Source organism: Crotalus tigris, unplaced genomic scaffold, assembly GCF_016545835.1.
Source record: "Crotalus tigris isolate CLP2741 ecotype Arizona unplaced genomic scaffold, ASM1654583v1 scf7180000020588.15403103151:6194809, whole genome shotgun sequence".
Taxonomy (NCBI): domain Eukaryota; kingdom Metazoa; phylum Chordata; class Lepidosauria; order Squamata; family Viperidae; genus Crotalus; species Crotalus tigris.
The window spans coordinates 3,527,392-3,546,173 of NW_024098092.1; positions in this window are offsets into that span (position 1 = coordinate 3,527,392).

An 18,782-nucleotide genomic window follows, 5' to 3' on the forward strand; every position below is an offset into this window, starting at 1 on the left:
GGGCTCAGCTGCCTCCTACTGTATTCCACAAGGTGTGGCTCTTCCCCCTGTCTCCCAAGGTCATATCCACAGACCGTTAGAGAAATCAGAGTGAGCAAGACCTTCCTTCTCCCTTTTCCCAGGGGGATTCAACTCCTGCAAGTCTCCTCTTCTTCCTCCTCCTTTGGTGACGTGGCATAGACAGGTTGGTTTTAGGCTGATTTAGACAGTAGCAAGTTTGGTTTAAGCATCCTCTGAAGAGCCCCAGAAGGACTCTGTGTGATGCTCAAACATGAACAGAGGTTCAAGAGAAATTACAAGGCTGCCCTAATCCAGCCTCAATGGGATTGCCTGGCCAGTCCATTAAAATAATTGGGGGGTGGGCAGATGCCTTGAGGCCAAAGACAAGAACTGGATTTGGACTTTTCGGATCATCCTTACCTCATAAGGAATGCACCTCAGTCAAGAGGCAGAATCTCTTCTTCCTCCTCCTCCTCTTCCTCACATTTCCCCAATTTCTGTCCCTCCCCCGCGGGCCCCATATTTGCTTCAGGTTTCAAGACCCAGCGAGACCCCTCCACACCGCTGTGGTGAGCGACTCTGCAGCTCAGACGGCAAATCTTTCGAAGGATTAGGGTTTAACTTCAAATAGAAGAATGTAAATGTGTCTGGCTCCACAGTGGCTGGAAACTTCTTGCTGGAGCCAAAGTTGGTCCATACTTGGCGAGGACGGGCCGTTTGTCTGCCCACCCCGATTGCATTCCAGTCCTCGGGCTGGAAAATGTTTAAGAGGGGCTGTGCTCGTCCGTGGATGTCATGCAACGGATCCACTGCGGGCTGCAGAAAAGCAGGGAGCGAATTCGGTTTTGAAGATCAGGCCTGGGAAGGCGTTTCTGGGAAGCAGATGGATGCTATGCTAACAAGCTAAAACTGTAGGTCAGGCAGCTGGGGATTTAGAAGATGGTGACAGGGCCAGTGTGTTAAATGTCAAAAGCTTCATTTCCTCAGGGTCCTTCCTGATTGAGAATAGAATAGAATAGAATAGAATAGAATAGAATAGAATAGAATAGAATAGAATCAGAATAGAATAGAATAGAATAGAATAGAATAGAATAGAATAGAATAGAATAGAATCAGAATAGAATCAGAATAGAATAGAATAGAATCAGAATAGAATAGAATAGAATAGAATAGAATAGAATCAGAATAGAATAGAATAGAATAGAATAGAATCAGAATAGAATCAGAATAGAATAGAATAGAATCAGAATAGAATAGAATAGAATAGAATAGAATAGAATAGAATAGAATCAGAATAGAATAGAATCAGAATAGAATAGAATAGAATAGAATCAGAATAGAATAGAATAGAATAGCTGGGAAAGCAGATAATAATAAAACCTGGCAATGGCTAAGAAAGAGACCGAGGGACTAATTCTGGCTGCACAAGACCAAGCCTTAAGGACAAATGCATACAAAGTCAAAATTGAGAAGACAGCAACAGACAGTAAGTGCCGCCTATGCAAAGAAGCTGAAGAAACAGTGGACCACTTGGTAAGCTGTTGCAAGAAGATTGCACAAACTGATTACAAGCAGCGGCATGACAAAGTAGCAACAATGGTGCATTGGAAGATCTGCAAAAAATATCATTTGCCTGTAAGCAAAAACTGGTGGGATCATAAAATAGAGAAAGTCATAGAAAATGATAAAATTAAACTGCTCTGGGACTTCAGAATTCAAACAGACAAGCACCTGCAACATAACACCCCAGACTTAACAATTGTTCTGTAGCTCAGTCTGCATTTCTACAGGCCTCTCCTTTTTCTACCATGTGTCTGAGTTCAACAGCAAAAGGAGAACCGGGTCTGTAGAAGGAGCAGCCCCCTCCTCAAAGCCAACAGCAAATCCACATTAAACAGGATTAAGAGTGTGTTGAGATAGTGTCATAGTTGGCTCCCTCCCAAGTATCTTGGCTCCTTGAGTGCTGAAGTCAAGCTGCCTGTTTTAAAAAGAAGAATGATAGCCTGGAATCTCGATATATTTTCTTTGTAAAATAAACACATCGTCTTGCGCATGGCCTTCTTTTCATCTGGGCAGATCATCATGTCAAGCATTTGGGGGAGAGAGAGTTACAATGCCGGAGAAATATCCTTGCGCTTGGATTACAGAAATGACAGCCTGGCTTGAGTTTCCTAATTTTTAAATCCTGAACCTTCATAAAGGGGGCATGACGGACTAACCTTGGATCAGATCAAAGGCCACTGTAGCCCACATGCAGCTTCTCATAATTGGCAACCAGTGGTTTCCACTGGCTAAGCCCTAAATTGCTCTTACAGCCATTATAAATGACGATTCTATTGAGCTACAAATAAAAGCTGCCAGGATCCTGTATCCAACAAGCACATGATGCTCTTATGAATGTATTTTTGAAAGAATCCGTTCTGGAAGGCACTTTTTTCTTGGGAGTGTCATCTTGGTGGGAAGAGGCTGACATGAAAATTTTCTGGAAGAAATCTGAGAAGGAACGCCTTTGTACTTTATATACCCCATGGGAAGACCCTTCTCCACCACCACTGCGCCCCAAACAGTAGCTTGCTACATGGAAAGTTGGCCTCAGAAACACAGTATGGAGTGTGAAGACGCTGAGGAGATACAGATGGACAAACTCTCGTCAAGGCATTCACTATTTGCTTGCCAAGAACAGCTGCAGCGTCTGACAAGCTGAGAGTGGTGTCTCTTGGCAACTGAGGTCCCCATTGGGGTGCTGTGTAGAAGCTGTCTTGGACATCTTGGCAGAAAGAAAGTAAACTAGACCCCCTGCCTCAGCTTCTTAACCTTGCTGGCAAGGCCCTCTCGGGAACACAAGCATGGCTCGCATTTACAAAGTGCTGTAGGTGGACATTTTCAAATGGGGACCAAGAGAAGAGGACAAAATGCTGGCATTGCACGTCTTCTCCATTTTCTTCTCTGTGCATTAACCGTCCATTTCTAGCCACATAGAATATGCCCTAGCAGAGATACTCTGGCAAAGATTTACTGGCTAAGTTTGTCCCCAAATGCCAAGTTCATCCTGGTTTTCTGTGCTGAACCCAGAATAAGACCTTGGAGGTCTTCTAGTTCAATCTCCTAGTCAAGCAGGAGATCTTATACTGGACAAATAGCTGTCCAGTCTCTTCTTAAAAACCTCCAGTGATGGAGCACTCACGACTTCTGGAGGCGGGCCCTTCCACTGGTTAAACTGTTCTCACTGACAAGAAATTTCTCCTTAATTCTAGTCCTTTGCTTCGTTAGACTGGACAAATCCAGTTTCTGCAACTGTTCATCATACGTTTTTAAAATCTTTGTTGCTCTTCTCTGCACTCTTTCCAGAATCTCAACAACTTTTGGGGGGGGGGTATCGTGGTGACCAAAACTGGAAGCGGTATTCCAAGTGTGGTCTTACCAAAGTAGTACGGTTTGGTTGGGAGTCAACGCCTTGTACAGAATCCGAAAATGGGTCAGTTGGGGAATCACTTTCCCTGTGTGGAGTTTTTTTTCCCAACTCTACTCAGAAATGAGTGCTTTCTTCCGGCATGGAAAGTAGGCACTGAAACTCTATCTCTTTTGCTTCCACAGAAGTTTGGGCTCTCCACAGCTCTTATTTATGAGAACTCAGATTGCACAGTCGCTCCAGCCTGGGCTACGCTGGTGTTTTGCTTCGTTTACATTAAGATCACTTGAAAGTATATAATAATACCGTGAGTTTATGTTGCGTTTTTCAATCACAACAATGCATAGAGACTTGGTGGAGCCACGGTGCTCTTTGTAGATGAGGGTGAAAGGAGAGAGATATTACTGGGAGCCCACCAACCTCTCGGTTGATAACTCATTTGTTCATGCTTGAGAGGAAATTTGGATGGGTGCCTTGCAAACCAGCGGGCTCATTAATCAGACCTGTCAGGGCCATGGCTAGGCAGCCTTTTCAGAATGCAGGGTTTTCTTTATAGCTGCCTTTGTCTAACTGCATTTCTACATTGCCGGAGCTCAACCTGGGGGTTTACGTAGTAACTTGAATGAGAACATGAGAACTTGAATGAGAAATTACTGAAAAAGGCAGTGAGTTCCCCTTTACTGGGTTCATGGATTTTTTTTAAACTTGAATCTCTACCCTGAACAGGAGGTCAGGCCTTATGGCTTCAACAACCCCTCTTGATGCTGTGAAGAAAACTGTCCCATCAACTCTGGCCAAGAGTCACTCCTGTCAACATTCAGATGGCTTCAAGGAATGGACTTTTTTTTTTGTTTTTACTTTTTTGAGATTGAGATGAAATCTTGCCACCTCCCTCCAGTAACGCACTGTTTGGCACCAACCCTGGAAGAAAACCAGCCAGTTCCAGACATTGCTAAACTACACTTCCCAGCATCCCTGGGAAGAGGGTTTTTTTTTTTTTTTTAAAGTACCGGTTCTTAAAGTTATGATCAGAAAGGTGGGGGAAAAAAATAGGGATCTGAAAAGAAGTTGTCAGTTGAGTGAAGAGAAGGAAAATCTGAATGCTTTCATTTCTTCTGCCACAGCCTGATGGAACCATGGCAGCTGGAAATCTGCTGCCTTAGAGATATAATCTTGACACATCTTTGCTCTGCTTAAAGTCTCTTCTTTGAAATTTGGTGAAGAGAGACAAGGGTGGGAATGGGACGAGATGGAGACTACGATTCCAGGACAGACATTTGGTGTCACAACAGATATCCATCCTTCACTTGAGCCAGGAGGTATCTTGCTTCACTGCTCTTTCAGCCGGCTCCCAGTCTCTCTGTCTGCTGGGGAGGAGGGGAGGGGGGGGGAAGATGAGTAATGTTTACACAAATTAATTTAATCCCTGCTGCTCTGGAGATGTCATCGGGCCAACTGGAACGCAATCTGCCGCAATGAATAACGAGGGTCTTGAAGTTTGTGAAAAGAAGACGGCAAGAGAGAAAACGTCTTCTCTTGCTCCTGGTGAAGGCTTACATATACCGTAATTTCTTCTATCAGAAGATGCCTTTCCAATACAACAGGGTGTCGGTTCTCCCCACTTTTACAAATGAATATAAATCCGAAACAAATGTTTTAATTAAAATCAGCCCTTGCGGCAAGTGAGCTGAGAAATCTGATCTGCCTCAGTGTCAACCATCCGGCTGGCGGTTTCAAGTTGGTCTGGATGCCAATCCCTCCTTGCTTCTGTAAGGACATTGTCTAACCTGGGATAAGCAGCTTCCTACCTTTCCATGTGGGACCATGTTTTCCACCGTTGGTGGAAACCAAGCACCTTGGAGAGCTGCTAAAGATCTTGCCAGCCGTTTCATACCAGATATGCCCCATGGGAATTCTCTGCAGTGAGAATTATGCAATCATTGGGATGATGGGACAGGACTGCTGAAGAACATATGAAGAACATTTGGTCATGTGAAAAAAAGCATGCAGATGACCTTGATCAGCCCAAAATGCTTTGCTATTCCTCCTGGCGTGCGCAGATGTTTGTGACAAGGCATGGATAGCTGGTAGGCACCTAGCTCAGCACGTCCATTTTCTAACCCATTTTCCCGTTTCCAAAATGGGGACTTTCATGGCTGTCTTGTCCAACATCCTGCCCGATGAGCAGAGGGTTTGTTCAGTTCAAGGACAACATCAATTCACACCCGAGGCACCTGCGTGAATGCCCACACGTCCGTTTAGAAGGATTCTGCCCAACTAGAAGTGTGATGTGAGGGACCACACCTGGTGGCAACATGTTGATCCAACCAACATTGGTGGCTGCAGCTGGGGAGGGCTTTATTTGGGATGATAAAACCTCCAGAATACTACAGAAATGGACAGAGGGGGTAACTGTCGTCTCCTTGTTGGGCTTCCTCAACAAAGCAGCTTTGAATAGCCTCTGGGGTGTAAAGCTTCCCCCCCCCCCTTGAACCCAAGCAAGCGACATCTGCCCCTCTGCAAACAGACTTGTGCTTTCCTGTTATTCAATTATTCTTGGCAGCTTCAATGTTTCTCCTCATTAATCGTCTCAGTCAGCTAAGAAAGATCAACACTCAACTCTGACGTTTTCACCCACCGAGGAGGGATTTGAATGAGTAAGGAGAAGGAGAGGACCAAGCTTACTATCGGCTGGAAATTTAAACTCCTAAGGGTTCAATTTCTGTTTTTGTCTGTGTTTGGGCATCTCAGCCATCTCCCCAGCCTCAAATATGTGATCACTGATGGCGAAACACCAACTTCTACCAAGTCATAAATATAGACAGTTGCTTTAGAATCTTGGTGCATCCAATACGCCGAAGGTCTTCTGCAGAAAATGTCACCTGCTTACTAGCATTCTTTTTAGCTGAAAATGATGGGGATACCCTAACATATGCATGTATTCTATCACTGAATTATTGTCTGTGCCCTGGATCAATCAGCTCCCTCTGCTAGAGTTTACATCAACAGTAGAAAGCCAATGATCCTCTATATTGTTGACCTGTCACTCTAGCTTTCTTGATATTGGCCATGTCCAATGGATTTACTATTTAATGTCAGCTGAGTCCTTGGTTTGAATTGTTCAGTAGGCCTGGAAGAAGTTCTAAGCCTTGGATTCCACCTAGGCAATTCATAGCTTTTATAACTCTATTTCCTGGGTGACAATACCATTATGTGCGACCCCCTAGGCTGTGACCACTGATTCTCACCTCACCAAGGTAACATCTGGTATTGTCATTGTCCCATCACCCTCGTGCGGTGGTGTTGTATTTTGGGGGAGTGGCTTGCATTTTAATTTTGCAGGATCGTTCTAAGAAATTAAAAAGGAAGCGAAACTCAGCTATCCAAACTATTCAGATCTCCTTTGTTTCAGGCCAAGGTGAGCGAGACCACTAATTAGTGGAAAGCACTTGGTCTGTAACATCTGGAGTCAACCAGCTTGACAGCCTAGATTTTGTGTAAGGAAAAATATCTGAGTGAGAGGATGTACTCTTTTCTGATATTGTTAGTCTTTCACGATAAAAACCAGTTCTGCTTCGCTGCTTTTCTTGTTTTTTCAACTTTCTCTCCCGTTCTATATTGTTTTTAATCTAGGTTTGCAGATTAGTTAAGGGAAAAATATATATAGGCTCCTCTAACTTGTGGGATTTTGCACAAGCGCTTTCTTCATGTGTGTAAACTTCTACACGTGTTTTGCATTGCAAGCTACATCCCAGCATTCAAAGGAGTGATTGATGTTCCCTTGTGCATACATGTTTGGGAAATACAAGTTGAGTTTCTCTGTGTTCAGTTCTGAACCAAACAAAGAACATTTGCTCAAAGAGAACATAAATGCACAGAAAGGTTAGTCAAGGTACCCCATGACAGACAGGCCCAGCAATCTTATCTCAGCCCTGCCATTTATCATCAGTCCTCCATTAACGAACTCTTTGGCGTCCTGTGCAGTCAAACGTTTATTCCGCCAATCTGCCTACGTTTTCAGCACCGTAAACGTTAAATTGGTTCCACTGTCCTTTTTTTTTTTTTCCCCTCACACGGAGAATTCCCCAGTTACTAAGCAAACAAGGGTAAAATTCAGCAGCCCTGCTTTGCTAGGGGTGAGATCATCCAGTGAGCTCTTCACAGTCCTTCTGTTCCGTGCCCGTCTTCAGCTGTGGTGGGTTTGCAGTCAGACATCTGCTGACACGTTTTCTCATCGGTCAGCCAGGAATGTTTTTAAACCTATCTCCCCTATGAGCTTTTGAAAAAGGAGCTCTGTAATTGAAGGTGAAAGTGCTGGTCTATGGCAAAGGCACACATCAGGCCATACAGCTCAAATATCAGCAGGGATCTTGGCCACAACACTTCGGCAACCTCCACTGTTGATGTTTGCCTTGCCCTGCCCCACTTCAAATATTATTTTCCAGTCTGGTGCTCCTAATATTATTAATGGATCTCAGGGTGGGAATTACTTAAGTGCCGCTGGACCCAGACTCCCAGGGCCATCCAGAGCACTGTTTTGGAACGGGAGAAAGTGGACAAGAGAAGGGCATTTGAGCCAGAGATCCGCTTAGGAGGGATTGACCCATGTAGAACCCTGGTGTAGCTACGCGATGGGGCTTGCTCATCTTAAACCACAGATTGGATGGATTCTGTTCTCGCTGAAGCGCCGTAGCCATCATTTGTAATCCACAAGGACTGGATTTATTTGTTGCATCGAGCCAAAGTCTTATGGTTTAGCTCAGCCCTGAACACAAAGTTTATGTCTTCCCGCCATGGCATGCATTTTGCTTTCCATGTGTGGATAAACGCATATGCTCAATTAGATGCGTATAAATGATATGGGAGAGAGTTTGGTGTTGTGGTTAAGGCAGTAGGCTACAAACCAGGAGACTGTGAGTTCTAGTCCCACCTTAGACACAAAGCCAGCTGAGTGACTTTGGCCTAGTCCCTGTCTCCCAGCTCCAAGAATTAGCATAACTGAATGGAAGGGGAAAAAAGTATATGGATGGGAATGCACACATATGCATTCTATTTTCTATTCTATTCTATTCTATTCTATTCTATTCTATTCTATTCTATTCTATGTTCTGTTCTATTCTATTCTATTCCATTCCATTCCATTCCATTCCATCTCTCTATTCTACTCTATTCTATACTCTATTCCATATTTTCTATTCTATTCTATTCTATTCTATTCTATTCTATTCTATTCTATTCTATTCTATTCTATTCTATTCTATTCTATTCCATTCCATTCCATTCCATTCCATTCCATCTCTCTATTCTACTCTATTCTATACTCTATTCCATATTTTCTATTCTATTCTATTCTATTCTATTCTATTCTATTCTATTCTATTCTATTCTATTCTATTCTATTCTATTCTATTCTATTCTATTCTATTCCGTTCTGTTCTATTCTATGTTCTGTTCTATTCTATTCTATTCTATTCTATTCTATTCTATTCTATTCTATTCTATTCTATATCAAAGTTCATCCATTCCCAAACAGAAGTCTCTAAAAATGCCCCCAAGTTGAGAACAACAGCATTTCTGTTGCTATTTCTATAAACTGTCTCTTATAGTGGAGCTAACTTACAGTCAGCAGAACTAGTAGCCTGAATGGAATTCTGTAGCCCATCACTTGTTGCTGTCTAATTGGTGGGGGGAGGGCGGGGGCTTGAATTCGGCCTTAGTTATGCGTGTTGTCCAAGATGCATGACACAGTCCTAGTCACGCTGTTCCCCCCCCCCAAGCATTCGGTGTTCAAGCCCACGAGCTCCCTCTCTTGTTCAGAGTGAGTCTGATGTGACAAGCCCTGTTTTTAATCTGACATCATTTTGAAAATGGAAAGCAATATATTCCGATGACTATTTAGATGAGCTTGAATTAGGGGTCACTCAACTTAAGTGGAAAGAGGTGAGATTTAATAAACTATGGCTGAAAATTATTTGGGCATGCTTATGTCCTGCAGAATGTCTTTAGGCTGTTTCCCTCAACTCTTATGGAAACACTGAGAGGGACCACCTTGTGAAGTCAAATGGCACCCTATTATGATGGACATTACTGTTATATGGTCCAGCCTCCTGGCCTTTTACAAAACTTTGAAGCTAAGGGCACAACCTCTGTTTTCTACTTCTGATGTTGAGAGTTTAGAAAAAAAATTCAGAGAAGAGCAACTAAGATGCTCAAAGGCCAAGAGGCTAAAACATACGAAGAACGGCTGCAGGACTTGGGTTTTGCTAGTCTAAAGAAAAGAAGAAATAAGGGAGACGTGATAGCAGCGTTCCAGTATCTGAGGGGCTGCCACAAGGCAGAGGGGGGCAGGTTGTTCACCAGAGCACCAGAGGGAAGGACGAGAAACTGATCAAGGAGAGAAGCAACCTGGATTTAAGGAGAAACTTCCTGACAGTGAGGACTGGCATTAGGCATTCCTCTTGCTACAGTACCGATAGTCTTTTGGCAGTAGTGCTACTAGGTTTTTGTGTTTTTTTGTGCAACATGCTTCTTTTTACATCGTGGTGACCAAAACTGGATGCAGTATTCCAAGTGTGGCCTTACCAAGGCCTTGTAAAGTGGTATTAATACTTCACGAGATCTTGATTCTATCCCTCTGTTAATGCAGCCCAGCACTGTGTTGGCTTTTTTGGCAGCTGCAGCACACTGCTGGCTCCTATTTAAGGGATTGTCCACTAGGACTCCGAGATCCCTCTCTCAGTTACTACTATTGAGCAAGGTACCCCCTATACTATACCTGTACATTTGGTTTTTCTTGCCTAAATGTAGAACCTTGCTTTTTTCAGCATTGAATTTTATTTTGTTAGATAGCGTTCAGTGTTCAAGTCTCTCCAGATCTTCCTCTTGCATTCCAACTCCCAAGCTTGGTTATTGGCCACATTCTGTCTACTAACTAGACCTCACTGGTAAGGCTCATGTATAATCAATGAAAATTCAATCAATAGGGCCTTGCTAGTCCTAGAGGTTCAAAACACATTCTTGGTTTTGAATCCTCATTGTTGTTTTAGTCTGTTTATTTTGTGTTGTAAGAAAAACTCAAGAGATGTCACATGGGCATTTCATCTCTTTCTTGAGTTTGAATTTATTCTCCTGGGAATAAATGTGCTTGTCCTATGTATGAGTAGACATCACCATGTGAGGTACAGCAGAAGCCTTAGAAAGACACCTTAATTCTTGCTTTGCCTCCAGGTTAATTTTATTCCTTGACAAAGATGCCCTACCAAACACACATTTCTACTTGTCTTTCCATAGGTCTCAACATTGCCTTTGTATGATTTGGGGAAGCAGCAGAGATGTCCAGGTAAACCAGGTGCAATTCCAAGAAAGAAAGAAGGGATGTCATCATTTTATATATTTTTCCATTTACTCCCAATAATTGACTTGCATGGGTTTGTGCCAGATGTTCTGCTGTAAATGGAAGCTTTGCTGATTGGTGGCTTAGTCTGATTTGCAAATGATTGATTGGTGAACCATGGTTTTCAGCATTACAATTTGGTACAAACCCAGCCAAGATATAGTAAACCCTGGGGTAGTGGATATACAGTCTGTCTTAAAAAAAAATGGATCCTCAAGATCACTAAAATCTGTTGCAATCCCATCAAATGTATGTCTGGCACATGCCCCACTTTGCGGAAAAGAACAATGGGATAGACTCCAGGGTCTTTGGTTATCCCAATCTAAATCTTATATTTAGTGATTCAGCCTTGAGCGAGCTTTTGAGTTGATCAGCTCCATGGAACTGCTTCTGGACACGCTCATTCTCTGCTGATTGAAGCCAATTTATGATTCATTGACCTTTCTCTCTAAGCAAATACATTATGGTCTCCCACTTCCATGTAATCAGAGTTTGTTTATGCCTTCTCTTTCATCTTTGGCCTCTGGCTTTTTTATTTCCTTATAGTCATCAAAGAGCAATTTTCTTGTCTTTTGTCAGCTAAATGGGCTGTAACAGAGACTTGAAAACAAAGGAAATCAGTGACATCCGGGTTATTTTTCGAGGCCATCTGTGCGTTTTGCTTCCCCAGGTCACCGCCGCCTGCTTGCAACAAAATTTATCCGTGTGGAAAGGTGATTTTCAAATGGGTGGCTTCTTCTGCTGTGCCATTTCACAGGGAAAGTTGCAATCTGCCCCCTTTGTTTAACCAGACAGTTAACTAACCAAACAATGGGCTTACAGACAAGTCTGTGAAAAATGTATTCCATCCAAAGGTTCTGAAAAACCATCATATGTGAATAGGAAACCCCAATTTTATCTACATCTGCCCATGCAGTTTGCAACTCATTGCGTAGTAAGTTCAAAAAACTGAATGCAGGAACACAAAACATATGTTTGCAAAACTTTCTGGAATTAGAGAAAAATGTGCATAAAATATACCTTCTAATCTAAGAGAAGATATTTATGCAATTTAAAAGTCATTGGAAACCAAATTGGAAAGATTGCTTCATCCAAATAGTTTAATTGCTCCAAAAAAACAAACCCTGGAGAGTAAATAAAAGATAAATATTGTCTGTTTGCCAAAGATTAAGTTCCCAGTTGATTTTATGGCTGCCTTTATTTTGCTTTCCACCAAAGAGATACTGTACTAGGGCATCTATGAATCTTTTGGATTCATTGCCTTGCAGGGTTAGCAACTAAGACTGTAAAACAAAATGTTCCCCGGACCACAAATAGTTTATTGTGGGATGTTTCCAGCATTTGAGTTGGCTCTGGCTTCACCTAAGCTGGGATTTTGGGTTATGGATCTATTTACTAGCTCTGAGTATCAGGTAGTTCTACCCTCTCCCCTCTTGTTGATCTATTTGTGGGGAAAAAAACAACATGGAAACTTTTTTTTGAAAGGGTGAGGGCAGCAAGCGAGCGAGAACTTTTCCATTTTTAGCAGTTGCCTTGGTGGCAGAAACCTTGACCGCTATTTTTTCCTCCAAAGTACCTGGATGTTGGGTCATTGCTCAAATGGGTGGAATCTAACCAAGGAGAGAAGCAACCTAGAACTAAGGAGAAACTTCCTGACAGTTAGAACAATTAACCAGTGGAACAGCCTGCCACCAGAAAGCTGTGAATGCTCCAACACTGGAGGTTTTTAAGAAGAGACTGGACAGCCATTTGTCCGAAATGGTATAGGGTTTCCTGCCTGAGCAGGGGGTTGGACTAGATGACCTCCAAGGTCCCTTCCAACTTGATCATCATCATCATCATCATTATTAAATAGCTCTGCCTTCAGTCACTTGAGCCAGTGGCGTTCCAGGTTTTCTGATGGATTTCGGTCTGAGCGCCTTCCAGGGGCTGGCAACTGAGGCCTGGTGGGCTAAAAGGCCCCACGGAGACCTAGGTGACTCCCCCCCCTCCTCAGAGCCTCAACTACCTTTTGTGGCCCTCATGGAAAACCTCAAGATTTATGACTCTTTTTATTTCAGCCGAGTCCTGGGATCCAGGAACACGAATGGCTCGGCGAACTTTTTTCATGCAGCAAGAACCCAAAGGGTCTTTCACCCCATTAAGCCTCATCCCGGCAGATCTCCGGCTTCTTCTCTCCCCCCCCCCCCCGGACCCTTCTCCATATCCTCCGACCTCTTGGAAAAGAACTGCCCCACTTGGCAAGGCAGATTTCCCCTCTGGGTTTCATTGCTTCAGTGGTGGGGGAGCAGAGCCTCTCACCCCCCCCCCCAGCGTTTGTGAACTGCTTCCCTTAATTGGTCTCAGCTTTTAAGAATTTATTTTCAGTGCCATTGGCTTCGGCGTCTGGGCCCCCGCTGGAAACACCAGCCCCGAGTCGATCTTATCGGAAACCATTACAAAGACGGGGCCGGTCTGTTATTTCTACGAAATCAGATCCAACTTGTTAGGGCTTCTTTTCAACCGGCTCCTCTTCACATCTCATAAACTTCATCCTCGGTCTGGGAACCGGCCTTTGGTGAGGCTTTACGGGAGCTAACTCGGATTCTTATTCTAATAAGGCAATAAGTGGGCTTTCGGTTGATGGGAGGCTTGCTTGAATTATCCCAGGCCTTCCACCGCCCCCACACATGGCTGCCCTCCGGAATCCGTGGGAGTTTTGCAAAGGCTTTTTAAAAGCCACCGATGGAGGAGATTTGAAGCACTAGCTCAAGTTTAAAAATCCAGGGTGGCTCTTTCTGCAAGCCTTCTGCACAGAGATACGCAGGCATTTATGGGCATGCACATATACACACGCTAGGATAAAGTCCCGTATCGGCTTCTTAGCACAATTCATGAAAAGCAACCATCAGGGGCCCAAAGTGGGTTGCAGTACTCTGAGGCGGCCTCTAGAGGGCTGTAATGTGACTTGTGGGGGGGTCTCTTTGCAGCCACCTGGTGGCGATTTAGATTTTTGCAGCTCAGGATAGTGTGAATTTTAATGCTGGTTTGTCGTCTTTGCAAATGTAGGAGCTGAGCTGAGAAGAGGAGGAGGAGACAAGTAGCAAACCAATGGTCCTCATTTTCTCTACCCTGGTTCAGAGTCATAGGTCTTGTTCTGGGCACCCCAGTTTCAAAAAGGTCAGATTGGAACAAATTTAAGGGAACATATCAAGACCAAGTGCCGTGAGGAATGATTGAAGGATCTGCGAATGGGTTAATGCAGTGTTTTTCAGACAAGGCATCCTTAAGATGTTTGGACTTTAATTCCCAGAATTCCCTATTCTGGCTATGGAATTCTGAGATTTCAAATCCACACATCTTAAAGTTGACTAGTCTGAAAAAAACACTGCACTAGACAATACTGAGCTATAATAATCCATCAAATGTGCTGTGGTGTAGCAAAGCACCACAATCTCCTATTGCTCCCTGTATAAAACCTCCATATTTCTGGCCATAATGACTAAGGTTGCAATTAAGCTTCCAGAAAAGTACAATTTTATTATTGCCAAACGTTTGTGGTGCTCCAAGTCAGTACCCACATCCGATGCAAATGGTTGGGATAGTCCTGAAAAACAGAAACATTCCTCATTATTGGGTACTCTATTTTAATGTTTTTTCAATGTTCCATTCAATGTTGTCTTCTTTAAAAAAAACCTCAAAAAATCAGTATCTGTGTGTACAAAAAGAAGCAACAGCCACAACAGCCACAAGAGGGAGACTGCTGTTTTAAAATGAACTTCAGTCATTTTTAATACCATTTTTGTATTAATCGTGGTTCCTAAGCTGTCCCAATGCAGCTTATTGTTGTTATTTTGGATGGATTTTGTGGGATCCTTTCCCGGGTACCAATACTATTTATTTATTTAAATTTGTATCCCCCTTTCATTGTTGGCTCAGGAATTCTGGGAGTTGAAGTCTGCAAGTCATAAAAGAGCCAAGGTTGTCTACCCCTGCGCTAGACCAAATTGGTAACATAACTGTGAAATCTCTATTAGATTTCCAAACAAATGCCTAGGACGGTATTCCTAGCCACAGGAACATAGTATTATACAAAACATATTTCTGTGAAATGTGAAATAAAATTCAATATTAAAATAAATGAAAGAGGAAGTAAAATGGATTGATTTGTTCTTTTATTTTTAGGACCCCAGCAGTTCAGCCAGTGACAGCAAACGTCTCCTTTGTGATTTTAGAGGTCAATCAAACAAAAGGTAAATCTCTTAACGTACCGCAGTGCAAATCAAGAAAAATTAAATGTTTTGAGCCATGTTGATAGGTATTATTTCTCAACATTTGAATTAATGTGTTTAACAAAGAGGTAAATTAGGTTGGTCACGTTGCTCTCTTTATAATTTCAGGCATTTTTTTTTTTTTACTGTAATACATAAGTCCTCTACTTATAACCAGAATCCAACCTAAAATTTCCATAGCTAAGGAACACTGTTGTTAAGTGAGTTTTGCCCCATTTTATGAGCTTTTTTGTGAGATGTTAAGTGAATCACTGCAGTTGTTAAACTAGTAACACGGTTATTGTGTGAATCCAGCTTCCCTATTGACTTTGATTGTCAGAAGGGTACAAAAGATGATACATGACTCTGGGACACTGCAAACATCATAACTACATGCCGATTGCCAAGTGTCCAAATTTTGATCATGTGACCATGGGGAGGCTGCCATGATTGTAAGTATGAAAAAGGGTAACAAGTCAAGTTTTTTGAGTGCAGTTATAATTTAGAGTGGTCACTAAACAAATTTAGTGACAAATTGAGAAGTGGCTGTATTATATGACACCCTCAGCCCTCTTTTCTGCCAGTCCCCTCTTTTGTCTATTGTCAAACATAAGTCCCGCTATCACTTAAGAGTGGCTTAATTCCTCAAAACACCGTGGCACAGAGAAAGGGGTCTCCCCGCTCTTTGCAAAAATGGGATGGAGGTGCGTTTAATTAAAAGCAATCATAATTGTCAGATTAATGAATAATTGGGACACCCGGCTCTGCCAGTTGCTGCAGAGGATGGAATTAAAATTTAATCTCCCGCTGAATTATTGAACCAAATGAAATGCTGATCCCATAACTGCTACCATTGCCAGGCTCAGCGGGAGATTTTACCTGCAGACGTTAGGACAATGGGTTGTTCTTTGCTGCATTATCTTAAACTCCTAAGGCACCATTCCTTATTCCTCCATTTTGGGGGTTTTGCTGTTCGCATATTTGGAGAGATTTGAATTTGGGGAGCTGCTGCTGCTTAATACAGATTAGTTTGTTTATACTAAAAGCCCCAAGGCTTCTGAGGGCTCCATTCAAATCAGACAGAGAAGGAAGACAACACGCAAAAAATCTATTTAACCTATTTATACTTCAGAATGCCAAGGTTTTCACTTCTATCTAGCTAAGGACCTTGGGGAAGGTGTGTGTGTGTGTGTGTGTGAATTCAAAAGTTGAATGATAGAACCTAAAACTGTTATAAAATTCTTGTGTAAAAAAATAACAATTAGTGGTACAACTTGCCTCCAAAGGAAACTTCATTTTACATATCAGAGGCTGTGCAGTGAATAAAGGGTAAAGATTGTGTATTAAATAAAGACTGTTGTGTTAAAATCAAACGGGCAAATCAAATGGCTTTATCCTTCTGAGATTTACTGTCTAGAAAATATCGATCTTATCAAACCTTCATAGGACAGCGTACGCACATTCAAATTTCTACAAATTAGGGCCTTGGCAATCGGTCGTAAATACATATGTCCCCGAGTTTGAAATAATAATATTTGTCTGTATGTCAAGATACCCTTGGGTAATATGGACTCAGTATGTTGGAAGTCAGGTGTGCTACGATGGTTTGTCCAGTGATTCGGATTGTAATTAGTCATGTGAGTTCAGCTAGAGAAGGAACAATACAGAAGTATAACCGGTATATATAGCCCAGTGGTTCTCAACCCTTTTAATGCCGCGACCCCACCCGGTCGTAAGTCGAGGACTACTCAACCAGTCGTAAGTCGAGGACTACTCAACTGGTGCAGCACCGTTTGCAGACGGGGACTTTTGGCGGGCTCAGCAGGGCAGAGACAGCCTGGACAATTCCTATTGGCTTTTGAAAGCCAATAGAATTAGACTCTATTCAAGAGAGTCTATTCTATTGGCTTTCGAAAGCCAATAGAATAAAAGGGAGGAGCACAGCTAAGGAAAAGGGGGGGAAAAATGGCGGACTGCGTTGTTTGGCGACCCCCGTGAAATGGTCGTTCGACCCCAAATGGGGTCCCGACCCACAGGTTGAGAACCACTGATATAGCCCAAAACAATCCACTGAACAAACTATAACAATACATACAGGCATTTTTAAGCCCTCTTGTTATCTCTTCTTAAAGAGTTTTCTGTAAACCAGAGTTAAGATGGGCTTGAACAGAGAGCAGGTTAGGATGGACGTAGAAGCCTGCGAGGGCCTTGTGTGGAGTGTTGTCCACGTCGATTTGGAAAAACTGGAGATATTTCCCACCTCATTGGGTTTATTGGGAGGCTTAGTGGAAACATCCAAGCCCTTCCTAGCGGTCACTGTATCCCTGCAGCCTAGTAAGAGAAGGAAGCTACGATCAGCCAGGATCCGCAGAGCGATGCGGGAGGCGGGGAAGAAAGACTTCTCATGCGTTATTCATTCTGCCTTCTAGCAAAGCCCCTCTTTAAAAAACGGAGCACAAATTGAAAGGACATACCTCACCCAGGACGGAGATGTGGTGAGCAGATTTGGAAAACCGACTCCTTTCTCCTTCCTCTAACCTTGGGTTCCTGAAAAGAGGTTGAGGGGGGGGGAAAAAAAAACATTTGGGGAAGGACGAAGCTTTTCATCTGCGTCCAAACGTCAAGAGGAAGTCGAAGGTATTGGCTTTCCTGCCTGCCCAGCCCCAGGGTATCCAAGATGGCTTGCAAAGATGCATTTGGCCGGGACTTGGATTCTGGTGTACGTTACATTTGTGACTCTAAAAAAAAAAAGTTCTCAGGGAAAAAAACCCTTAAAGCAGGGGTCCCTAATCCCCGGTCCGTGGACCAGCAACCGGTCTGCGCAAACAAGCGAAGCCCCTTCCGCGGGATGCAGGCATCACACAAAACCACACACCCCTCTGGGCCACGGAAAAACCTCCAACGGAACCGATCCCTGGTGTCCAAAAGGTTGGGGGCCCCTGCCTTAAAGTACAGTAGATCGAAAAAGAGGTTTTGAACGTCGTGGCGGATCCAACATCAAGTCAACGTCTGTGGACATTCTCATTCATCCAGATCCTAGTTGTCTCAATGGTGGTGGTTCAAAAGGCAGTGGGGCTGTTTTTTTTCCCTGTTTTTCCCTTCATCCAAGAAGCTTTATCGGTTCAGAACCGGTGAAGCTTCGTGGATGAGAAGCGAAATGTCTTTTCTTTCTCAAGGAAAAAAACATTCCAGTTGCCTTTTGAAAAACCTACCAAGTCAGTGTCAAATTGCCACTCACACTAAAATTCGCGTTATCGACTAAGCTAGTCACCTGCATGCTAATGCTTTAATTAATTTGGGTGCAGTTGTTCACAAACTGGGTACATTTAGGGGGGAGAAATTTATCTTTTGCTACGAGTAAGGACAAAACCGATGGCATGTCTGCGTTAACGCTTTTTCCAATTCTGTCGGTTCTCAGTGTGGCTAGCTATGGCCTCTCCTTGATTCTGCAAGTGGAAAATGCCACTGGATCTCCCAGCAAAGTGCCGCTGAATTACCAATTTTCTTCACTTAAAGTGGTAGGACTTGGCTTTTATTTATTAAACTACCCTTCCCTGACACCACCTTACTTCAGCAAATTCTTCTGCAATTGTAAGTACTTAATACAGACGTCTAAGCTCCCCGAGTATCTGAATGGCTGATTTAATTAGGTCAAAGCTATTCATAATTGCCTCACCCTCTCTTTTAATGCTACTTAGCAATCTGGCACACGGGCACAAGCAGTTTGAAA